The sequence below is a fragment of the Pteropus vampyrus genome, unplaced genomic scaffold (assembly GCF_000151845.1).
Source record: "Pteropus vampyrus isolate Shadow unplaced genomic scaffold, Pvam_2.0 Scaffold60, whole genome shotgun sequence".
NCBI classification, from domain to species: domain Eukaryota; kingdom Metazoa; phylum Chordata; class Mammalia; order Chiroptera; family Pteropodidae; genus Pteropus; species Pteropus vampyrus.
In genome coordinates this window covers 4,704,462-4,717,925 of record NW_011888841.1, presented here as the reverse complement: position 1 = coordinate 4,717,925, position 13,464 = coordinate 4,704,462, and the positions used below count along the sequence as shown (strand labels likewise).

General features: G+C 33.8%; 1 protein-coding gene across 1 annotated transcript in view; it reads left to right on the top strand.

Annotated features, from left to right (window-relative positions):
- The first annotated feature begins 6,405 nt into the window (after positions 1-6,405).
- Positions 6,406-13,464, top strand: part of RGS21 (regulator of G protein signaling 21) — a 39,984-nt gene continuing 32,925 nt past the window's right edge. Inside the window, exon 1 of the mRNA XM_011360866.1 lies at positions 6,406-6,515. The gene's annotated coding sequence lies outside the window, so the exon portion shown is untranslated. The remainder of the gene's footprint in view (positions 6,516-13,464) is intronic.

Here is a 13,464-nt window from a genome sequence, read left to right as displayed (position 1 = left end):
ACACACACACACACACACACACACACACACAATTATTTTAAACATAAGAAAAACAGCAAAGAATTTCTCTACATGGCAATAAGTAACCCTAGGTAAGAAAGAAAACATGTTAAGTTTCTGGTATATCATAGAAGCTCAGTGACTTCGTCCTGAATTACCATTGAATGATGGCATATGTTTTAGTTCTGTTTAATGAAATCCTTATTAAAATACTGCTACAATATTTTTGAATGTGGTAGTTACAGTTTCCTAGCAGAAAAAAAAATCACGATTAAGAAAATTTTTGAAATATCTCAGGGATCTGGGCATCTGCCATTGACCAAAGAAGAGAAGCATGGATTAGCATTCTTGAAAATTCTGAAAAACTGTTAGCAGGTTTTCAATAATTATTAACCCAGATAAAAGTACCATACACTGTATTATTTCTAACATCATATCTAACTCCAGAGATATATTTAAGAAAATAGACATTGAGGAAAGAACATATTAAATAGGAGAAAGGAAATGGAAACACGACTGCATTGGAAGTGTTTAAGACTTTAAAACAAGAATATTTCATGTTGAATGCAATGTTCACAACCTGTTTGGCAGGTATAAAATGATGAGTAATCAATTACCATAAAACTATTTATAATTAAAAAATAAAACTTTATTTGCAAACTGCCTTGGACAGTGTTTCTGGATTTGTTTTTAAAGAAGTTGCTTGGAATGACAATAAAAATCTTCATAGTAGACATGAATGTGAATAAAACACTATATATGAGCAATTTCTCTTGTACATTGAAAATTGCTTGTTGGAAGAATATATATAAATCTATACAAACTAAGTTAGGCATTTGAAAAAGTCATTTTAATTTTGTGACGAGTACCTATAGCTCTTAAATATTCCAATAGCTGCAATCAATTATGAAATCTATGAATGTTTCCTATTGTCAACTCTCTTGCGTCATAAATGTATATTACTTCTCAAGGTGAAATAATAAAAAGGACCGTTTAAGGAATGATACATTCTTTTAAAGGCTAGCCTTTCAACAGTGGCATAAAACAGGTACAGCCGCCATAATTTCACTAATATAGTCAACCACTGACATCTATTGGCAAAAATAAGTAGACAAGTTTCATTTATAAGTTTCAGTTAACTTATGAATGAAGATAAAAATGTTTAATGGCTCTAGTTTGAATGCTACAGTTTATTTAGAAACTAATTCTTAGCTATAGTTTTGGTTAAGTTATGTAAGGACATAAACATTTTCAATATATGTCCACAAATAAAAGTTAGAAATGGCCTAAATAACTGTTTAATTTTTACCCTCATTAAGATTGCAAATTAAAGAGAAAGCCAATTGCGATGTTATTTTAAAAGAATTTAAGTGTCTGGTTTTAGAACAAGTTTCAAGTTCAGAGAATTTCATTTTCTAATTTGCCAGAGGATTAGTTAAGCTGAGCAAATACATGGTATTCTTGACTCTAAAATAAAAGAAAGTGTCACATTTTCAAGCATATCAGATCTTAGTTTCCTACCTTTTGTGCATTTTCCTGGGCTTTTTCACTGTCTTTTTTCATTCTTTTCTCTAACCTCCCTCTCTCACTAAACGCCACACCCCAGACTTAACCAGACATCCACCCCCAATGTTTTATAACTTCAAGACAACGATGCATTTTATTAAAGTACTGTTACCCTAGCGAGCTTCTGGGTACAACTTCCTTCATTTACACATTCAACAAAAATTTTAAAAATATCTCTACATGGTATAAACTGTTTTAGGTTCTGTGATTCCTTTTGAACAATACAGACAAAAATCCCTGTTTACCTGGAGTTTTCCATTCAAGTAATGAGAGGGAGAAAATAAACAGAAAAAAAAAATGGTATTGTATGCCAAGTGGTGATAAATGTTATTACATGTGTGGATAAAATAATACAGGGAAGAGAGTTAAAGATACTTCGACGGGAGACAGGCTGTAGTGTTAGCCATGCTGCATGTCTTGCGTGGTCAGGGAGGCCCTCTGTTGATATTTGAGCAAATCAGGTGAGGTAGTAAGTGGTGGAAGTGACTAGGGAAGAAATATCCAGAAGGGATAAACAGCAAGAGTAAAGAAACTGAGGAGGACGGGTGCGTAGAAAGGCAGAAGGGCAGCAGGTAGATGGCGTGTGTGGCTAGGGTAGAGAGAGCGAAAGGAGACAGTGTCAGAGAAAAGAGAAGCTGAGTTCTGCCGTGACTTTCAGCTCACTCTAGGACGCAGTGTTAACTCTGAGTGAGATGGAAGCCATGGGAAGGTTGAGTGGAGGAGCGATATGATCTGACTTACATTTTAAAAGGATTCCTCTTCACTCACACACACACACACCCGCCCTGCCCTGTGGCCCAGTTGAGGACACACCACAGGGGTCAAGACAGAGACAGTGCAGAGACAAGGACAGCACTCCAGGGAGGGGTAAACCGTAGCCTGAGCTGACGGAGGTGAGTGAGTGAAAACAGGGTGGTGGATATATCTTGAAAGTAGAACCAAAAGGATTTGATAACTGAATGGGAGAGTGGTCTGAAAGAATGAAAGAGAGAGAGAGAGAGAAAGAAGGAGTCTGCAAACTCAAAATGACATCCTCTCTACAGGTACCAAAAAACTCTAAAGAGATAGCCAGAGGTTTTTCTTTCGGTGACGGGTTGGTATAATAAATGAATCTGATAACATTCTAAAATCCAGGACATTAAATTACATCTTTCATGTGATTTCCATGGTCATGGTATTGCAAATGAAAAATCTATTACTATCTTTCCAAGTATATATCAGACACATAACAGAACACATGATTTCAATTTATGATAATACTACAATACTGAATCGTTCCCTGTGATCATTTACTAAATCTGTTTTTCAAAAACGCTTCCTCAAGTCATAAGACATTCATTATTAGAACCCTGATTCCATCTAACTATGAAATACCAATTGATAATACTCTTCAGTAGAAACATACTCTGGCTGCCTAATTAATCAGAGCGTCAATGCTATATTGTGATTTAGACCATGAAAGAAGTATAGACATTCAATGTTAACACATTTTAATTCTATAGTGCTTGTACTGTGAACACTTTATTGGTTTCAAGGGCATTCTGTTGGCCAAGTTACCTGAGAGCTACCTCGGCATCAATTATAAGATCGGAGATGTAATCAACAGCTCCACATGACACACTCTGGGAGGCACACTCTAATTTCCTTGTATTTTCTCCAACTCATTTTGTGTATCTAAAAGTGGCCATAAATCCTCTTGCAAGTTATTACTCTCTCTATCCACTCCATGCAAACCTGTTTGGGGGAGTTCTTTTAAAAATTCCATCTTTCGAAACATCTCCCTGACATATTTGGCAAAAAAAAAAAAAAAGAAAAGAAAAGAAAAGAAAATTCAAATACTTACTTCTACTTGTTTCTATTTTGCTTTTTATTTTATAACATTGTTTCCTTATACATTTATTCCAGGTTCACTCTTTGCTCTTCCTGACTACTGTATTCATTTTAACTTCATGCACTTAAATTATTCAATTCTAAGCACAGTTATCCTGGAAATAAAAAATTCTTTTAAAAATAATCTATTACTTTAAAGAATAACTCAACATGAAGATAGTCCTGTTTAAAATTGCATATGTGTGTGTGTGTGGTCTTATAAAGAGCCTTAATTTTTTTTTTCTTTTCTTGATTCTGACCTTCCATTTTCAACATCCTTTGCTTCTCACTGGCTTGTGAATGTGCCCTTTCCTTATGTCTGAAAATCTTTCAACCTTCGCCATTCATTCTGAGAATCAGCAATATGTTATGTTTTTATAGAACTTTTCTTCCAAGGAACAGAGTGTTTCATATATATTACCACATTCATCCTTAAAATTTCTCTCACAACACCCATAGCCCTGACTAAACGACACCTCGGCTGAAACCTCAATCCGTATCTTTAGTTCTTCCTTCCTTGACTGCCTTTCTTATAAACTCTGTAAATCACATTTTCAGAATCTTGCATCTGTAGACAATAAGCATAATTCTGTCACGCAAATGGCTTTTCTTTCTAACCTAGTTCTCAGGATTTGCCATCTCTATTTCAAAATTTTACCATGGTCTGCCCTTAAGGTGTGAGGTTACCAAGGTCTGGCTTCTCCCTGGAAACTCTCTTCTCCCTCACAAATGTGAAAGGACCTGACTTGATAACATGCAGTACCTGCTTTTTTCTCAACCATGTCACTTATGTTTGCTCTCAAGTACAGTGTTGTTTTTCTACTAATGATTAAAACTAATACTCTAAGTTGTATTTGATTTTTATATTCAAATGAATTATTAAAATGCTGATCCCTCTGTCGCAATAGCTATCATTTGTTAATGAAGCAGTCACTTTGATAAATACCCAGGTGGATTGCCTCATTTAATCTTCACTATAAGCTTGAGAGCTCAATGCTGTTTTCTATATATCGGAGATAGAAAAATAAAGTTTTGCAAAAGTTAAATAATTTGCCCAACGATATGTATAGTAAGTAGATGAACATGGACTTGGACTTCAGCAGCCAAAATATACCACTATTTTTCACTCAACATCGTCTATACACAAGTATTTTACAATAAAATTTTCTTTAAAAAGCAGCAATGTTACTTTCTTTCAGAATTCATCAATTATCTATAAAACACTGTATTTGGGGGCTAAATTCAGTAATCGAACTGGTTCGGAAAATCAGTCTAAAATCTATTTACTCAAACAATCTATTACTCAAAAATCTGTACTCAAATGTAAAAGTTTTTTCAGACTTAAACCATTATCTTTAATCAGACTTAAAATAATTACTTTTAATATATATTTTTAAATGAAATAAAACCATTAGAGAAAACTTAAGAAGAAAGAGAGATTCTGTAGAGGATACATTTTCTATTTCTATGTACAGAGCCATCCAGTCCCCCGTTTTGTTTTATTTTGTTTTGCTTTGTTGCGTTGCGTTGTATTGTGTTTTGCTTAATGGAACGGCCTACTTTTATTAGGTAAAGGTAGTCTGTTACAATGACCTACTTCATCACGTGACATCAGCTCTTCCCTTTTGACTTCTTAATTCTGAGAATTTAATCAGCATTTCTATGTGAGCTATTTTCTTCTCATGGAGCTCATTTCTCCTCAGTCACTTTATGTAGTATCCTAGGGATATAAGGGCTGTGCTAAGTATGCAGACACTGAAGCAAGAGGAAAAATTAATAACATAACTTTAAGGATTGTTGGGGTAAAGCTAATAATCATGCTAAGTATTTTTATAGATACATCACATTTCAAGCACTACATACATAAGATATAGTTAGCAAAGTAAAAGGCCAAGATAAAGAAATGTAAATATATTTCCCCATGCTATATAATACTTGAGTTATATTACTTAATTTGAGGGTTATAAAAGAAGAAAAAAAAGAGTTATTTGAACTGGAACCCCAAAATGTCAAGAGCATGGCAAACTAATCTACTTCATTTTGTGGTATGTCAGTGTTACAACAGGACAATAAACTATATTTTGTAAATTAATTGTTAGTACCTCTAAATCCTTGAATAGGATGGGCATTAAAGATAATCTTACTGAAAGAGCTGAGAATTTGATTGATGCAAGAATGATTCAGACGATCTGGGCAGATGAAATGATTGTCTCTTTCTAGTTTACCACTCCAAGTATCTCTCTCCAATTTTAGGTCCATTTCTTTAAAATAAAAAATACTATCGTGTGACAATGTCCCTTCAAGTCTACTTGACTGGATAAAGATGATGTTTATGCATTAAAAATCATTTCCCAATTGGCTGAAAATATAAAAATAGTAGCAGCTTTTAAGCATTTTAAACGTCCTTCAGGTGAGCTTTGAATCATTGACATGAGGTTATGAAGCATGCACATGTAAAATAAGAGATTTCCTATGCAAACATTTAGACCCTGTGAAAGCCATGCAAATGCTCCTTACAGAAGAAGAGGGGAAAATGGCTTGTTTTTTGTTTTTTGTTTTTTTAATCTCTCAAATTAAACCTTTTCCGCAGCTGGGTACAGTTGCAAAATAAAGATTTACATATCTTTGACTGAAAAATAATTTACATAGCACAAGGTAAGTGACTTCACAATATGAAGATTGCAGGACACTGACACGTAGAGGTACCAGGTCACTAAAAAAAAGAGACTCAGAGAGCCCAGGTTATTGCTGAACTTGATTTATTACACACTTGGTGGAAACACCACCCAAACCCTTCAAATTAAAACTAACTAAAATCTAAATATCTTGAGTATGGAATGGATTCAATGGTGTTTAGATATTAAACTTGACCTCAGAAATAATGCAGTTATATGAAAATTGTATAGAAAAATATATATATATATACGCATATATATGATAGGGAATATGTCAACATAGAAAAGCTACCACTTGGAAAAAAAATTCATCCAAAAGAAGCACAGATTATCTCATTCATCCTGTCAACAAAGAAGAAATCAAGAGAGCAAGAAGGAAAGTGATTTCTCCTGCATTTCATTTGTGTGAGTATAAAGACATTAAAAGTTTGTTATATAAATAAACTTGCTAAAGAGTAAAATGATGACATTTAAAGATAAAAATGCCAAATATTAGAACTTATTCATCAAATTTAGCAGGTTTAGAATCATAAAAAGAAAAACTTTTACTAGCTTTTCATTTGGTCCCATTTGCACAAAATAATATATTGCCATATATTGTCAGTGAGCTGACGCTGTGCCAAGTAGTCTTTGATTCAAATCTATAAAAAGAGTAAGATGCGCCAAGAATATCCGACTCCACAGGGAGGGAAAAAAAGAGACAAGACGTAGGATCATAGAACCCATAGAATTTTAGAGCTATAAGGAATGTAAAAAACTATCTCATCTCTTTCCTCTATCTTTTTTAGAAGAGCAACCAACAAGTAATAACAAGACCTAACTCAAGGGCACACAGCTAGTAGATGCCTGATTACCATACTCTAAAATAATGAATTATATAAAGAAAATGTAAGATGTTGTATATAACACACAAAAGAATATTAGATATAAAATTACTCTTTCTATATCTGTATTCAAATATAGTTTAAATAACTTAGGCAGGACTTGAGCAGATAAAAGTGCTACTTTTACAAGGATTAAAATCTTAAATATTTAAATTAGTATTTTCATTATTCTTCAACTATTTATTTTAAAAATAATTTTAAAAACTGCATGTTTGGGCCACCCTAAAAATATTACATTCTTTCAAAGTAGTTTATACATTTTTAATTGCAGTTTAGTAAGAACTTTGTAGTCAGCATGTCCATTCCAAACTCAAGAAATGTTGTCACCATATTTGCACATTTTCTAAAATATCTATCACACTCATCCATAAGTGCATACAATTTATTAGTAGTTTGTACCATGCTTTAAAATTTATGATGTCAAGTGCTGATAGCTCTTTTCTTGTTTCTAATATTTATCATATTATAAAATATCAATAAATATTAATGTATCCACCATATACTAGCCTTAAGAGAGATCGATGCTTTATTATTTCTAGACACTTATATTTCTGCATTATCTGAATAATCATAGTCATTAAACTTAAAAATGTCAAGTATTCCTTTAGATTGGTTAAGGGGACACTACAGTTTTCTATTTGATTTGAAAATAAATCAAGCAACCAAGGCATTCTTGAAGTAACACTATTAATTATTTCTGCTAATTACTCTGAGCTGAATGGACACTGTGTGGGGAAGGGGTAAAGCGATCTTCTATGTGGTTAGATTGGAGGGACATCCCACACCTCACCTGTCAGCCTGCCTCTAAGGAACCCCCTCCTTGGGCAACATATGGACCTTCCCAGAACAGCAAATTCTGTGAGAATTTCTATGCTGAGTTCAACTCTCTGGTCTGTCCCTTCCTCAACCCTGTCCTCTCCCAAGACTGGTCTTCTAGCAAAAATAAGAGGAGAAAAGTAAGCCTTATGGAAGCAACACTCCTATGCCCAACATAAATTACTTCCCAATTTTGGCTTGTTAGTTCTGTCTTTATTGCTAGGGTTTACCATTCAGGATACTTTCTAGTACCTAAACTGATGTTGATTCACTGAATAATCTATTGAAAGAATAAGAAAATTTTGTTCAATAATTCTTTGAAAAAAGATTTTGAAAATGTTCTTTCCAAGAACTAATACAGACCCTTAATAATTCCTGGGCGTAATCACCATAAAGACCTACAGGTCACCTTCACTCAGCGGTCAGTGGAAGACAGAAACAATACTTTCACATAGTCACTGTGCCCACCTGTACCCCAGCAACACAGAGGAGGGCAGGGTTCTAAACGCCTAAGACTGCAACCAGCTGTTCAATACGAAGACCGATTTCCAACATTTTTTATCAAGTTAGCTTCAAAATGTGTGTTTTCGAAAAAGAAAGGAATCTCGATTTCAAATATAAAACATGTGTTTTATATTTTCACTGCCTCCTATATGTTATTTAAAATTAGAAAACAGACAAACAAATAGAATTTGCTATTTGGAAAGAATGTCACACTACGCGTGCGATTTGCCGAGATGAGAGAAACACCTGGGCAGTCGAGCGCGCTTGCCTCTTTTTTTTAAAGAATGGATTCATTACAATGAGACCTTGTGGTCTACTAAGATAAGTGTGGTTTCTGGGAGCTGACCAGTAGTGAGTCAGCCTCTGACTTTGGCAATTATAAATTGTGAGAATCCGGGCTACTTTTCTGATTTATGAGAAGGGTGTCATTTTAGGCTACTTCATAGGACACCTAAGTGGATAAATTTACTTATGCACAGAACATTTCTGCTACCATGCCTGACACACGGTAGACAGTTAATAATTGGCGGTTCTCTTTCCATTTCAACTTTGGCCATAGCTATAAAATAGTTTTAGCTCTTCATTACGCACTACATGCTTTATTATAAAGCTTAATAGAGTTTAGATTCCTGAATCAGTCACTGAATTATCATTGCTTAAGCTGTGTACTAAGATCAGAGTTGAGGCTCGCCTAGCCACTTGGGATATAACACACAGGAGCAGTGCACTGCTCTGATGGCTACTGACCCAGAGCAGTGCACGGTCGGGGCTCAGAGGCTGCTGCAGAATCCTAATTCCAGCCGTGCCATCTTGGTAAGATTACTCGACTCTCCATGTCTCAGTTTCATCTAAAAAATGGCAATAAAGGGAGCTGTCGAAGATGTTCAATTGAACTATATCTGTGGTTTCTGCAAGAGTAGAAGAATTTGATTGTAGGAAAAATAAGGTGAACAGATACAATGAAGTATATTCCAGCAATAAGAAGCATAGGAGACAGACACAGATGCATCTTTTTAAAAGGTCAATGAAGGACATCAAGAAGCAGAATAAATATATCTCACAACACAATTTATGTGTTCAAATTAAAATGCACATATACAAAATAGCAATACACATTTTGTAAGAATTTTGCACACAAACTCTCTCATTTCAATGTTTGCATGGTAGGAGGAGAATCAAAGATCAGCTTATAGTAGAATCCTGCAAATGCTCATTCTCAGATCACAAAAAATGTAAAGGGAAGTGTGTTGTAATAAGCCCTTTCGGCTTTTCTGGTAAGAAAAACATTTGCGACCTAAAACAGTGCTACAAACAGTGGACGAAAATCTTTATCAGAACATGATATTTTTGATTTACTATATTGTGAATTTAATATCCTACTGCTAATTGACTAAAAATATTTAAAAATTCTTTTTTCATCTTGCCAGATTTCAAATAAATCATTTGCATGCTTTCAAATTTGGCTAGCAAAAACATCATAAAGGTTAAGTACAATGCTTAAGGACTTAAAAAGATTTTAATCTCCATGTCATTTATAAAGCCTGCAATTAGCATATATTCAAAGAATAGACTCTATAACAGATAATATTATCATGAATTTCTGTCTTTAATTCATCTAATAAAATATTAATCGAAGTTTTATATAATGATGAAAAATCCTAATATTTAAATTCTAAACTAAGACTTCACATCATTACAAACAAGTTTGTTAAAGTTCATTAATAAAATCAAGTTCACTAATCATAACAAACTTATTTTATTCTGTTAGATTTCGATTTCTATTAAATCCATTTTTCTCCTAAGCACTTATTTAGAAGAAAGTACACCTTGATTTTCTAAAAATAAAAATAAACTCTTTAAAACTGTCCATTAACTAATAAAACCACCAATTTAATTACTTTTCCCATTCTCAAGAATATAAAATGATCTAAATTATAGTAAGCGTTGTTATGCAAGTGCCTAATAAACTTAAAATGATTTGACATTAGGGCTATATTTCCATTGGAACCAGTGGAAAGTTTTATTTATAATTTTAGGCTTTTCTAATCACCAAGCATATTGATGAAATCCACTCTAAAAAATCATCCTGACCCTTACTGTTTTCTAGTTATAACGTTAGGTATGAACACTTAAAATATACATAACTAAGAAGGTTATGACACTTTATGAAAAGAAACAGATTCTTACTGCTTTTATTTCTATGCAGTTACTGCTGTTTAATGAATTATTTGCATATTCATATATAATATAAACATGATAAATTAAAAAACTGTGCTATATGTCTCTACAGTTAGCATAAATCAAACTATTTTCTCATTAATCTTGTCTACACACGCTGATATAATAACAAGAGCCTGATCTGAAAATAATATGCTTTTTGAAAATAAGTTTTTCATATTCAATACTTGAACAAATCCTTCATTTTGAGTTGCACATTATATTACCTCGGAATGGAAAATTTGACTTTAAAAATAACCAAAACACAAACCCTTTACCCACACATGCAGATTATAGCAAGCAAAAGTGTAATGTCTCATTTTTAAAAAAGAAATCTAATGCAGATTTTTCTTATAATGTCCCTGTAACCACACAATATGTTCCCAGGAAATTATTAGTGGACAGCTAATCCAATATCCTGCCCCTTGCAGGGGAATGCAGCTGATGCTTCCAGGGAAGTTACAAACCACACAGACATTCTCCTCAGGTTCCTATGTGCTTGACTTAGCCTGAAAGTTATATTTGCTCCCTTAGGAACCTGAAACAATTTATTTAAATATAAAAACATGACTTCGAATACCTAAGGCCAATCATAAGTTTTGTATCAGCTGAAGAAAACCTATCATGGCAAGACAGTAATGAAACTAGTTATCCCAAACCTCAGAATACCTTTACCCATTCCTAAACCAATACCCCCTTCAAAGGCCATGCAAAGAATCTCTTAAGAAGAAATTTGTAGATTTGCCATTCTGGTTAATGGTATATATATACTTTTTAATGTTTTCCCCAAATATCTTCTCATTCTGGGTTTGGAATCATAATGATTCAATCATTATCTACACAATCAATAATATTATTCTCAGACAAACTTGTTATTAAAATGTTTATTTGCGATGATTCATTTTGCTCCTGTATTCATTCCCTTTTCCATTTTGCATCCCCTAAATCAAGCATCCTAAGGGCAATCGCTGGTTTCGGAGGGTCCCCCAGCAGTGTCCTAACCCTTACAGCCTAAAATCCCACCCTGGAGCTCACCACTCAAATGCCCCAACACACGCCCTCTGAATTGTTCTGTCCTTGTTCACTCTTCCGGGCCTAAACTCCCTCTATTGCTTCAGAGTATAAAGAGTGCTTAGCTAGTTAACCTAATAAATTATTTTAAAATAAGTTATCAATAAATGACTGTGGAATTCTGTATTGGATCCTGGAATGGCAAAAGGCCATCAGTAGGAAACCAGATGAAATCTGAATGAATTTTGGAGTTTAGAGTTTAGTTAGTAGTAATATTCCAATGTTGGCTTCTTAGTTTTGATAAACATGCATGACAATGTAATATGTTAAGGCAGGGAGGGCAGAATAGATGAGGGGTCTATATGAACTCTGTATTATCTTCCCAGCTTGTCTGTAAAACTATAGTCCAAAACAAATAGTTAATTTTAAAAAACAAGTGTTGCATTTTAAAACAAGACTTCAATTTACTAAAACAAAAAATGAGGATAATGGAAATTTCAGATAATATGATGGTGCTGCAGAGAGAGAAGTTCAAGATGAAGAAACTTCAGGTCACTCCTCATTTTACCTTTTAGAGGCAGCTGCCTCTTTCTGCCTTTGCATAAAGGTTGCCTGTGAAGGAAATTGCATTCATTTGCATGACATCTGGCCAGGCAATGACACAGTCTCAGATTTACTTTGCAGAAAGATGAATCCTGTTGTATTATGAACTGTGGCCTTTAGAAAGACAAGAGAAGATGCCAGGTGAACAGTTAAGGGGCAGTGCAGAACCATCAGGCAAAAGCTGTACTAGACCAGGGGAGGCAACGAGAAAGTGAAGTGAGCAAATCAAGAGCTGTTAAGAAACGATATTGGATGTGGAGAGACAGAGGGAAGAGTCAGAAATGACTCCTAGATTTTCTGCTCAGGTCACTGAGCAGATGACAGAAAAATTGACTGAAAAAGAAATTACAGAAGGAGTCATTTACACAGAAGGCAAAGATAATAAGCATGCACATGCTTACATGTTTGTGGAAATTTTAAGAGATAAAAGGATGAGGCGCTTGGGAGAAGGGTCTGAGCTGCAGATGAAGATTTGAAATTCATCAGCCTTAAGGTGATATAGATAAATTTATTGAAGATTATACAACTAGTTATTGAGGTAATGCACATAGAACACATATTTAGGCTAGAAAACTGTCAAAAATACCCAGCTACAAAAATGCACAGACTAGAGATTGTTAACCAAATTGTTTACTAGAGAGATTCATAGCTTTATGCTAAGGAATTCATACTTAAAAAAAATAGTTTATAGGAAAAAAACAATTATTAAAAACTATTTTTGTCTCATGTAAATGTTTCTATCACATTTCATTATTTATCCCCAAGAAATACCACAAAAAATGATAAATAGAAGCAAATATATAGCTTAATACAGAAATGACACACGTGTAATAGATATTAACTGTTTCCACAGACACATGTATATTTCTCCTTACTCATAATATCAAGAGATTAGCATAATTTTCTTCAATATTAAAAATCCAATAAGCCTTCTGACCAACCATATGTATAGTTACATTTTTGTTAAAATGAAGTTGGTAAAGTCCTAGGATGATGACAAATTCTACAAGAATAATTCTACAATTCTTCTACCTAAATAATTTTCCCACTAGAAGAGTTTTCACTTCAACTTGGTATAATTTTCCCCTTGTTTAAGTTTCTCTCTGAAAGATCTATTTTGCAGAAGGATACGGCATTAGTAGTTGCACTTAACAGAGATTTCATGTTGCACTGGTTGTGAAATTGAACTAAAAGTCAAAAACATGATTTGCTGTCCCCTTTGGAATAGTATTTCACTTCAATGTGAATTTTACATTGGGAAAGTAGAAATAATGATTATGTTGTACTTAAAAAACCAAGCCACACAAAAAAACATATAT